Below are 12383 nucleotides of genomic sequence, written 5' to 3' on the forward strand. Positions count from 1 at the left end.
TGTATCAATCAACAACTTTTCGCTCTTTTATACCATTTTCAACACATCTTGGCCTGATTTTAAACTAAAGAAAACAGTATCATACCGGCGAAGTTTCTTACATGGAGACATAGTATGTTAACCGAGGCAACAAGCTGACATGCATGTATGAACACACGTAATCATCACCAAAACACCTGAGGCGATATTTTGCAGAGTTGAGCGAAATGTCTGAAAAACTCAGTAAGGAATAATTCAGTAAGTGGAGTTAAACTGTGGCCAGCAGAAGCAAGGTGTGGAACTACAGTGTTGTTTCGGGTCGACTCGGATCATTGTCAAGTCCAGGGTAGACCGAAATGTCGTCCTAAGTGAGGGCTTTTTGTGAATGGCCAGTAGACGCATAGGGGGTGAGGGAGGGGGAACTACAGTGTGGCCAGCAGAAGCAAGAGTGGAAATCTTGAGGTATAATGGCCTGGCAAGATGCACCTTCCTCTGCCTGGCAGTGAAAATCACTTCTTTGTGAGCCCTCCGTATATGGTAGAGTCGTGGGAATACGAGATGAGGTGGAAGAGAGAGAGAGAGAGAGAGAGAGAGAGAGAGAGAGAGAGAGAGAGAGAGAGAGAGAGAGAGAGAGAGAGAGAGAGAGAGAGAGAGAGAAGAGCACTGGTTTAGCAACAGAGCGGTGGATATATGCAATAAACTTCCTAGTAGCGTCACTGCTGTGGGTGCTTGAGTAGCTTTAGAAGAGGGATGGGCAAGGTACATGAGTGGGTGTGGGTGGGTGGGTGGGTGGTTGTAAATTAGACCCTCCTAGCATAGGCTAGTAGACCTGTTGCAGTATTCCTGCATTCCTGTCTTCTTGTTAGAGGCAATATTCAACTGTTATGATAGTTACGACGGCTTCAACAGTTACGACGCTAGGATGTTCCACTTGTTGTAACAGTTACAACTGTTAAACGGTTACAGCAGTTACAACACGGTTATAAACTGCGATGTCGGCAACAGCCGCTACTACGATTTCAATTGATCAACTTCCCGATTGCGCTGATTGACAAGAGTCATCTACAAAACATTGTATATCATTGGTTGACTGCCTGACTGACTGACAGGCCGAGTGGCCAAGTGACTGACATACTGCTGACCGATTTACGTACAAGGACTGGCTGACTGATTGATGGCTTCACAGATTTAGCGGCTGACAGGCCTGAGTGACTGGATGTGTCCATCCGGTTGCATCCACATCCGTCCCCAGATAGATCCGTCCACTGGTGTTTACTCAGCTGTCTCGCGAGGTGACGGGTGCATCCTCCTGACCCTCTACACCCCTTTCCTTTGTATTTGGAAAGGAGCAATACCGCAAGAGGTCAACCCTGGTTGACGCTTGCTTGTGATGGTGTCGCTGTTGTTGTTGGTGATGGTGGTGCTATTTTGTTTTGGCTATTATTTGTTATCTTTTATTGTTGTTTGTTGACTGTTGTAGTTGGTGTTACTTTTTGTTGTTTGTTGTCTGCTGCTTGAAATGCTTCGTACAACTAAATGTTACCTATCTCTGTACGAACATTGTATCATATTTATTATTATTATTATTATTATTATTATTATTATTATTATTATTATTGTTGTTGTTGTTGTTGTTTACAGAGGCGGTTTTGGTGTTTTGTTACTGTTGTTGAGGTTTCTCGTTATTATTATTACTGATGTTATTATTGGCTTGATTAATTTCAGTTATAGATTATCGTGTACACCAAAAGTCATTAAAGCAGCATGTAACCTGTGCTCCAACATAAATAATAATGCAAACTCTTACAATGTGTATATATACTAAGAGACACACACCTCTCTGTGTATGTAAATTGTTGCGTATTATGGTTCTTGCTGGTTTTATTTGTCACTGCTATTATTAAAATATTGTTTTTAAAATTGCTGTTATTTATATTATTATTATCAAGATTATTATTATTATTATTATTATTATTATTATTATCAGCAGCAGCAGCATCGTATCTTCTTCCTAAAATTCCGTTGTTCTACTTAGGATATACATTTCACTTAGAATTTATTGCATTAATGTGTGCACTTCTGCATTTTCAACTGGATGATTGATCTTCCCAATTGATTAACTGTTCTTCCTTGATTTATGCGGTGGTGTCAGAAGCATGGATGACCAACCTTCCCTGCTGGATGCTAACACTGTTACGAAAGACCTTCCAGGGCTGGAAGACCTCCGTCTGAATGGCCGCTGCTCGACTTTCCCCTCGTAGACACATTGTGTCACATTTACATACACGATTCTCATTCCAGCTGTGTTTCCCGTCATTGTTAAAGGCTCTCCATCGCCGCAAGCAACCAAGGAAAGAACACAAAATTGGAAAGCACGGTTTATACTGATTGAACTGTGGTAGGTGGTCGAGAAATATTAACTAATTACTAGAAAGCACAATGTTAGAGACTGAAATAAGATCTCAGTACTGCCAGCGCTTCGTGATATGAGACACATTTTATAGGTTGTGTGAGAATTTGGTAAAATAAATGCAAACGTAGACATACATTCCTGATTATAAATAAGGTTCCTTACTCAGTGTTGAAACCTCATAACAATACTCTTTATACACGGTTTAATTTACCTACCACAGTTCATCTCAACGTATATATACGAGTTATTAATATAAAAAAAGAAATGCAAAATACAGTTAGTGCGATTTTCAATATATTGTCTGCTGTTGCTTGCCAGTGAGGGCACTTCTCAAAATGATTATCATATATTAACGGTTGTCAAACATACCTAACGTAAATAACGTTTGCAGAAAAATTATGAGAATAATTATGTAAAAAGTTAACTGTGTTATTATGATGTTTTTCTGTGACTTATTTCTAGAGGCGAAGCCAGTATGTACCATTGTGTACTACATATAAATAGGAATCCTACTTCTTTTGAAAAACAAGCCACGTTTGACTGATATACTAGTAAAGAATCTATATTATAAGAGCATTTGTAGGACTCGGACTCCGGTTCTGATGATTTTCCTAGTCTCTGCTAGTTATAAGTGAACTGAAGATCTCACTCTTTAGTTCACTTGTAACTAGTAGTAGTAGTGATGGTGGGGAAGGAACCCACTCAGTGCCATTGGACGCTGAGTTGCTGCCACAGAGCAAATCTCAGTTTCACCTGCTGATGCCTAGTTGGAATCTAGGAAGCACAGTGTGACCCTTCTAGTTCGCCAGCTCATATCAGCAGAGTTGTTGCCTTACTTAGGATTCGGTAAATGTTGCTAATGCTGTTTTATATGCAAATATTTGTTAAGGCGCATTTTTCAGTGAGTGAACGATGTTGGGGAGAGCCTTCGGTCTATACTTACGTTTAATACTGTACACTAAAGGTGAGCTACTGCTGAGTTTCCCTTCTAGGTGTGTTACATTAAATTTGCAGCATACTTGCAGTCATTAAGGTAGCATGTGTGTGCTATGCATCCCATTGTTTCAATGTAGGGAAATATGTCGCACTTCTGGTGCGTAGACACTCTTCCGCATCATCAAATGTTTAAAATTCCGATATATAAGAAATTGTGGTAAAAATGGCACACTGAAGTTAGTGAGTTGAATTTATGAAGGATCTGTCTAGTATGGGCCAACAAGCCTCCTGCAGTGTTCCTGCTTTCTTATGTTCTTTAAGTCACAATACCGTGGTACTTAGTAGAAGAATGTGTGGAAAAAGACACCTACTGGCCCAGGCTACTAGCCTAAACTAGTCAGTCATGGTTGCCAAATAGGCAGCAGAGTTTGCATATGTAGGGAAAAATCAGGGTGGGGCACGTCACAAGCAGTGTTCCACAGGGGTCAGTGTTGGGCCTTTAGTTGTTCACAATTTACGTAAACGACATAGATGAGGGGAATAAATAGCGGCATAAGCAAGTTTGCTGATGATACCAAAATAGGCCGTCCAATTCATTCTAATGAGGATGCACTCCAGGAAGACTTGAATAGACTGATGCAGTGGTCGGAGAAATGGCAGATGAAGTTTAACTCGATTTACGAATCGTAATAACACGACTGCAAACAAACGTGGTATGGTTTATGTAGTTTAATATAGACAAATGCAAAGTTCTAAACGTTGGACCGGAAAATAACCATGTCACATATAAACTAAATAATGTGGATGTTAATATTACTTATACACAACAGTGCATAAGTGTTCGCAATCAAGTGAACAGAATTTTTGGCTTTATATCAAGAAGCATAAATAATAGAAGTTCTCAGGTTGTTCTTCAACTCTATATATCTTTGGTTAGGCCTCATTTAGATTATATTGCACAGTTCTGGTCACCGTATTACAGAATGGATATAAATACATTGGAAAACTTACAAAGGAGGATGACAAAGTTGATCCTATGTATCAGAAATCTTCCCTATGAGGATAGACTGAGGGCTCTGAATCTGCACTCTCTATAGAAAGGCGTAGAATTAGGGGGGTATATGATTGAGGTGTATAAATGGAAAACATGAATAAATAAAGGGAATATAAATAGCGTGCTAAAAATATCTAGCCAAAACAGGATTCGAAGCAATGGTTTCAAGATGGAAAAATTCAGATTCAGGAAGGATATAGGAAAGCACTGGTTTGTGGATGAGAGGAACTCCCGAGTACCGTATAGAAGCTAAGACGTTGTGTAGTTTTAAAAATAAGTTAGATAAATACATGAGTGAGTGTGAGTTGGACCTGACTGGCTTGTGCTAATTGGCGTGATGCCGTTCTCCTTCCTTAGGTGGATGTGCCCTGGCCTTGACTAAGTTAGGTCAGTGGCTTAAGCCGGTAGGTGACTTGGACGTGCCTCGCATGGGCCAGTAGGCCTGTTTCAGTGTTCCTTCTTTTTTATGTTATGTTCTATATCCTTTCTGAATCTAAATTTTTCCAGCCTGAAACCATTGCTGCGAGTCATGTCTTAGTGAGATATTCTTAGCACGTTATTTATATCCTCTTTATTCCTGTTCTGGAGAACTTTTCTGTCCGTCCTGGGCCCATTGTCCATCATAATAGTCCAGGACAGACCAAAACGTCTTCATAAAGTTTCTCCTCTGAATACGGGTTATCAACGTATGGTGGCCCGGTGGCCTAAGCTCCCGCTTCACACACGGAGGGCCCGGGTTCGATTCCCGGCGGGTGGAAACATTCGACACGTTTCCTTACACCTGTTGTCCTGTTCACCTAGCAGCAAATAGGTACCTGGGTGTTAGTCGACTGGTGTGGGTCGCATCCTGGGGGACAAGATTAAGGACCCCAATGGAAATAAGTTAGACAGTCCTCGATGACGCACTGACTTTCTTGGGTTATCCTGGGTGGCTAACCCTCCGGGGTTAAAAATCCGAACGAAAAAAATCTTACGATTGGTTAGTTTGACTAGATGAGGTACAAATACCTGAAGTCCATTTGGGTTTGTTTGTGTCTGTGAGAAGGTGATTTTATTTTTTTTTTAAACTCTTGTTTGATCTGCAACTATTGTTTATATATTGTGTTAAGTACCTTAGTTGGTCATCCTGACTTGGAGGAGGGTCATCTTGCCTTAGTGGGTCACCTTGACTTGGTGGCTCACCCTGTTTAGTGGGTCACCCTGTATTAGTGGGTCACCCTGCCTTGGTGGCTCACCCTGTTTAGTGGGTCACCCTTTATCAGTGAGTCACCCTGCCTTGGTGGCTCACCCTGTTTAGTGGGTCACCTTGTATTAGTGGGTCACCCTGCCTTGGTAGCTCACCCTGTTTAGTGGGTCACCTTGTATTAGTGGGTCACCCTGCCTTGGTGGCTCACCCTGTTTAGTGGGTCACCTTGTATTAGTGGGTCACCCTGCCTTGGTGGCTCGCCCTGTTTTAGTTGGTCACCCAGTATTAGTGGGTCACCCAATATTAGTGAGTCACCCAATATTAGTGGGTCACCCTGCTTTAGTGGGTCACCCTGCTTTAGTGGGTCACCCTGCGTTAGTGGGTCACCCTGCTTCGACAAACCATGATATTTATTTAAATATATATATACATATATATATATATATATATATATATATATATATATATATATATATATATATATATATATATATATATATTATGGTACCTCGAAACCTGCATTCAGAAAGAAGCGCTAAACCCATAAGGGTCATATTATTATTATTATTATAATCAAGGGAGAAGCGCTAAACCCGGAGGATTATACAGCGCCTGGGGGGGGGGATGTGGAAGGCATTCAGGCTTAATTCGGGGAACTGGAGCACAGATCCAATTCCCTAAATCAAGAGCCCCTCACCAACATCAAGGAACCTTCCTTGAGGGGACATAAGGGTCATAAAGCACCTGGAGAATGGTGGGTAATAAGGTTCTGATCGAGGAAAGGAAGGGTAGCTCCAATTTCTTGGATCAAGAACCCTTTACCATGATAAAGGCAGTCCTCGTGAAGGACCTAAACAGGTCTCTTGGACGTTGTATGTATTTTACATATTTAACTTTTATATTCTGGTTGAAAGTGGTGTGCGAGCCACTGTAAACAACTGTATTCCTGTAATCATTATTGTTTCTACTCTCACTGGTTGTATAATAATAATAATAATAATAATAATAATAATAATAATAATAATAATAATAATAATAATAATAATAATAATATAATTATTGATATGAAAATAATAGTAATAATAATAATAATAATAATCTGGGAATTTTGTTACGTTTGCAATTCACAATCGCTCGCACACCAGTCTATAAATGCAACAACAACACCGAGTCCTATTGTTTTGCATGACTCAAGTGTTCTTGCTTGCCGTTGTAGCAAAGGTAGAATGGCCGAAAAAATAAAAACTTCTAAAATGCCAACAAAATATATTTTATTTTATAACCAACAGTCGTCCGGTGTACAACAGGTATATCATCAGAGTCTATTTACACAAGCAACGGTTGAGACACGTTGGTTCAGCAGGGGAGGAGAGGCACTCTGCCTCTCTGTGACGAAGACCACCATGGAGTGGTCCCCTAGCAGGGCCCGACTCCAACCTCCTGGGGCCCCTAAGCTGCATCAACTTTAGTAACAGGCCCCCAGAATTAACAAGAGTTGAAATAATAGTAATGAGGGGTAAAAAAGAAATCTGAGGCTTTCCCCTCCTATTGTGAAAAAACTAAGCTGTAACTGTAAGTCAGCTTATGCACTACTGTAATCCGGCCCAGGAGGGTAACTAAATTAAACACGAATGTGTGTGTAATGCATTTGTATAAGATCTGGTGTGGGTCTCAGCATATATATCAGCTGAGGATATATTACAAAATATATATAACAAAAAATATATATATATTTACTTTGGAACTTTGTTTCAAAAGATAATAAATTTTACATCCATAGAGAAATTAGTGAAGAATATTGTTTAGAACAAAACATACGTAAACACTGAGGTGAAAGTTTGCAAAATGGGAGTTTTATTTAAAGAAAATATATGTACCTAAAAACTAAGAATATTTGTAAAAAAATGAGATATAAATAAATTCTTAGGTGTATGTTTGTAAGATCTTGTATTAATTTGTAGATGAACATGGAATCAATTATTTTTTTCAGACGAATAAATATATGTATTAACTTTTAAAAAAAAATGTTGACGTAGCCAACATTCTGACACATCTGGTTGGTTTTATTGGGTTTAAAGCCTATCGAATGCACGAGGGTCATTAAGACTGCTGACATCCCTTAACTAATGATTAAAGTCTCAATGTGCATACACTAAAATACATACATACAGCTCTGGGTGTATATATCCTGTTAGTTCGGTTTAAAGTCCATCGACTGAAGAAGGTCAGTAAGACTGTACGTCACCTGTGTACCACCACTCAAAAAATGCGTTATTCTATGAATGAGGGATTGAAGTATACGTGTAAACCTCTTGGTGTACATGCTCTTGTTACCTAATTTAAAGACAAAACTTTAAATTACACGTGATTTTAAAACAATTATAATCCTTTGGAGTGAACTTGTGAAGGCTTGGGAGTCTTTCCTGAACACAGGTTTGTCTGTGGTGGGCTGGGTTTAATTATGCAATATTCAGTTGTACACTTAAGAGATGAGTAAAAATCCGGATACGCTACGGGATTTGACATCCAGATTACCAAAACATTAATTTAACACCGCCTGTATCCAGATTTTAAATCATAATATATATATATATATATATATATATATATATATATATATATATATATATATATATATATATATATATATATATATATATCAGCGGATTGCATAGCCTATCCTCCCCTCCTCGCTGAACCTTTCCCTGACTAGCCCATATTGTGGCCCACACTGACCACTTAAAAAAAAAAGGGTAATTTTTTAAATTCTTCTATAATACAAACTGAGTATGAAAAATTCTGTACAATTTGTAAAGACTCTGAGTCTTCTATAAGCTTACATATTTCAGAAAAAACTATATACATCCTATACATTAAACAAAGAAAGAGACGGAACATCAAGTCTCTTGGTAAATATGTATGTGTTTTTTTTCCTTCACAGATTTGTACAAGTAAACAGAGAAAGGGAATTTGCATCATCCTTCAGGTCTCATAGAAGAAAAAATGAGAATAATACCTTAAAATAGTGAACTACTCAGCATTTGACTATTACCGTTCAAGAGCAGATATCCTATTGAAAAATAAAATCATGAATATAAACGACAAACTGCAGGACAAGCTATTTCCTGAGACAATGTTTCACTCTAAGCGAAATGTTGTCCCAGTAAGAACTTGTGCTACAACCTGCTTCATTTCGTCATTGCTGACGGCAGAACATTTCTATTCAAATGTAAAAAAAAAAATTATCTAATGAAAAATAGACTAAGTCAACACGCAGATAAGAAACACTTACTAAAACCGATAGTTCGCTCGAATTGTAACTTGATAAACTTCTCATCGGGCGAAACGTTGAATTTTATAAAGGCTCTGCTTATGTGTCGTTGCTCTATCTACGTGTCTTTCCTCTGTCTACGTGTCTTATCTAATCTTACGTGTCGTCTTTGCTCTGTCTACGTGTCTTTGCTCTGTTTACATGTCTTTGCACTGAGTATCTTTCATTGACTACATATTCTTCATCAATGGACGTCCCTCAGTTCCGTCAATGATGAACTGTAAACAAGGTGAACTTCATTTTAAAAATATTTTTTTTTTGGACCACAGACATAAGGCACTACGTTACTCTGTGTATGTGTGTAAGTTGAAGTCGGTGTAAATGTTTTAACATGGCTCGTTTACGCCGTTTGCAAATGCCTCTTGACCAAAAATAAAATCATAAACCTTTTAACCGCGTTCGCAATTTCATTTAACCATAGATGATGATCTGGCTGAAGAAAAAAAAATGAGTAACTTGGGTTTTTTGATTCCGATTAATACCAGGAACTCAATATAGCTCAACACACATAGCAGGACAAGCCGTTACTGGGACAAGGTTTTTTGCTCTGTGGAGAGTGAAACGTTGTCTTCAGAGACTTGTTACATGTGTGTTTGTCTTCATTCAACCACTGACTGACAAACCAAAATGCTTCGTAATCTATATTAAGCAACGTGAAAGTAGGAAAACGTATTTTGCACGGATACAAACAAATTCAGTAATTAAAGAATATGGCTTCAGAATAAAGGTGAAGAAAGTAATGCAAGAAAACTAAAGAGATAGGAAATAAATAGTATGAGAGTTTGAGTTTACTAACTGCAGTTACGAGTGAGAGAGAATGTTCGCATTTCTAACCCGGGGGAGGGTTAGCCACCCAGGGCAATACAATCAAGTAGTGCATCATGGGGTCCCTTAATCTTGTCCCCCAGGATTCTATCCATAACGGTCGACTAACACCCAGGTACCTACCTACTTACTGCTAGGTGAACAGGGGCAGCAGGTGTAAGGAAACCATGTACAAACTTTCACCCGTGGTGGGATCGATCCCCGGTCATTTAGTGAGAGATGACGAGGCTATCAACTGAGCCACGAGTTACACATGCAGACCCCCATCAACAAAACAATGGCAGTTTCACGGGTGTCCTCTGAAAAGCAGCATATTATTCTCTCTCCCCTTCACCCTATTTACCACCTCCCCTCTCCCAGCCCTCAATAACCTCCCACCTCACCCTTCTCTCCACTAACTCCATCGCGACAACTACCACAACATCCCTTTTCTCCTCTCTTTCTCCCTTCTTTCCCCTTATTTTAAATTGGGCCATCAGACGCAGCAGTTGCCTCCTCCTCCCCCTCATTCTCCACGTCTCCCCTCTCTCACAGGCAACAGCACTTGTGAGGGGTGGATGTGGAAAAGGGGGAGCGCCCCTCTGTATAAACACACTAGGGGACGTGGGGGAAAGGTGGAAGGGGAAAGATGAGGGGATGTCGTACACAGACATGCGCCAGTGAGAGGCTTGAGGGGAACAGGAGATAATGAGATTGTGTACTGGCATCATTGTGTTGTTGTCGTATTTCATACACTTTTAGAGGGGAAAACCCTAGAAATAAAAACAATATATATCCATATTAATGTTGACAGTTTTTTTTTTCCCCATATGTTCACTCTGCGATATACATTTCGGTCAAATCCTGCTCCAGGAAGCCGGGAATTCCCGTCGTAAGTACATTTATTTCCCTTTCACGCTCCATTGCTCTCCGTCCTCTTGGCTGTTCCTCCCTCTCTTCCCTTGCCTCCCTCCAGGGAGCCGACAGCTGGCTTTTCCTCTGTCATGTGTGGGTGAATTCCAGTCCATGTTTACCATTTGGAATTCTGAGAGAAGCGGTAAATGTCAACACATACTTTGGTGAGCGCCAAAACATTTCCCTAACTCGGTAATCCTAAGATATCAGTTGCTTGTAGCTTGTTATCTCTCTGATGATGTCTGCTATCGTCTAGCTTTGTGTGTGTGTACTGACCTAATTGTACTCGACTAATTGTGGTTGCAGGGGTCGATTCATAGCTCGTGTGTGTTAGTTACCATTTTGTCTTGGCACATGTCGATTAGACACTAGGCCTGTTGTATGTGTGTGTGTGTGTACTCACCTATATGTGGTTGCAGGGGTCGAGCATAGCTCCTAGCCCCGCCTCTTCACTGGTCGATACTAATTCACTCTCTCCCTGCTCCATGATATTTGTCATACCTCTTCTTAAAGCTATTTATGGAACTTGCTTCCACTACTTCACTCTCCAGATTATTCCAGTTCCTGACAACTCTAAGACTAAAGAAATACTTCCTAACATCCCTATGACTCATCTGGATTTTCAGTTTCCAATTGTGTCCCCGTGTTTCTGTATCCCATCTCTGAAACATTCGTTCCTTGTCCACGTTGTCAATGCCTCTTAGTATTTTATACGTTGTTATCATGTCCCCTCTATCCCTCCTATCCTCTAGTGTCATCAGGTTAAGTTCCTTTAACCTCTCCTCATAAGACACACCCCTCAGTTCCGGGACTAATCGTGTTGCAAATTTTTGCACTTTCTCCAATTTCTTGACGTGTTTGACTAAGTGAGGGTTCCATACTGGCGCTGCATATTCCAGTATAGGCCTTACGCATACTGTGTACAATGTCGTGAATGACTCCTTACTCAGATGTCTAAACGCCAATCTCAGGTTTGCCAATCTCTCATATGCTGCAGCAGTTATTTAATTGATGTGTGCCTCAGGGGACATGTTCGTTATAATGCTTACCCCAAGATCCTTTTCTTTAACTGACGTTTGCAGCTGTTGGTTTCCTAACCTGTACTCCGTCTTCGGTCTTCTGTGTCCTTCCCCAATCTTCATGACCTTACACTTACTGGGGTTAAACTCCAGAAGCCATTTGTCGGACCATACTTGTAGTTTGTCCAGATCCCCATGAAATCTTAACTGATCCTCTCCCACTTGTATTCTCCTCATCAGTTTCACATCATCAGCGAACAGTGACACTTCTGAATCTATTCCTTCCACCATGTCATTCACGTATACAAGAAACAGCACCGGGCCTAGGACTGAACCTTGTGGAACCCCACTCGACACATTAGCCCACTCCGACACTTCAGCACGTACCAACACACGTTGTTTCCTTCCTGTCAGGTATTCCCTGATCCATTGCAGTACTTTCCCCTTTATTCCTGCCTGCTCCTCGAATTTTTGCACCAGTCTCTTGTGTGGTACTGTGTCAAAAGCCTTCTTGCAATCTAAGAAGATGCAATCTACCCATCCCTCTCTCTCCTGTCTTATTTCTGTTACCTTATCGTAGAACTCAAGTAAATTTGTGACACAGGATTTCTCATCTCTGAAGCCGTGCTGACTGTCATGTATGAGCCCAATTTTTTCGATGTGTTCCACCACTTTTCTCCTGATAATTTTTTCCATGACTTTACATACTATACAAGTCAGTGACACTGGTCTGTAGTTTAATGCTG

The sequence above is a fragment of the Cherax quadricarinatus genome, chromosome 3 (assembly GCF_038502225.1).
Source record: "Cherax quadricarinatus isolate ZL_2023a chromosome 3, ASM3850222v1, whole genome shotgun sequence".
Classification (NCBI taxonomy): Eukaryota; Metazoa; Arthropoda; class Malacostraca; order Decapoda; family Parastacidae; genus Cherax; species Cherax quadricarinatus.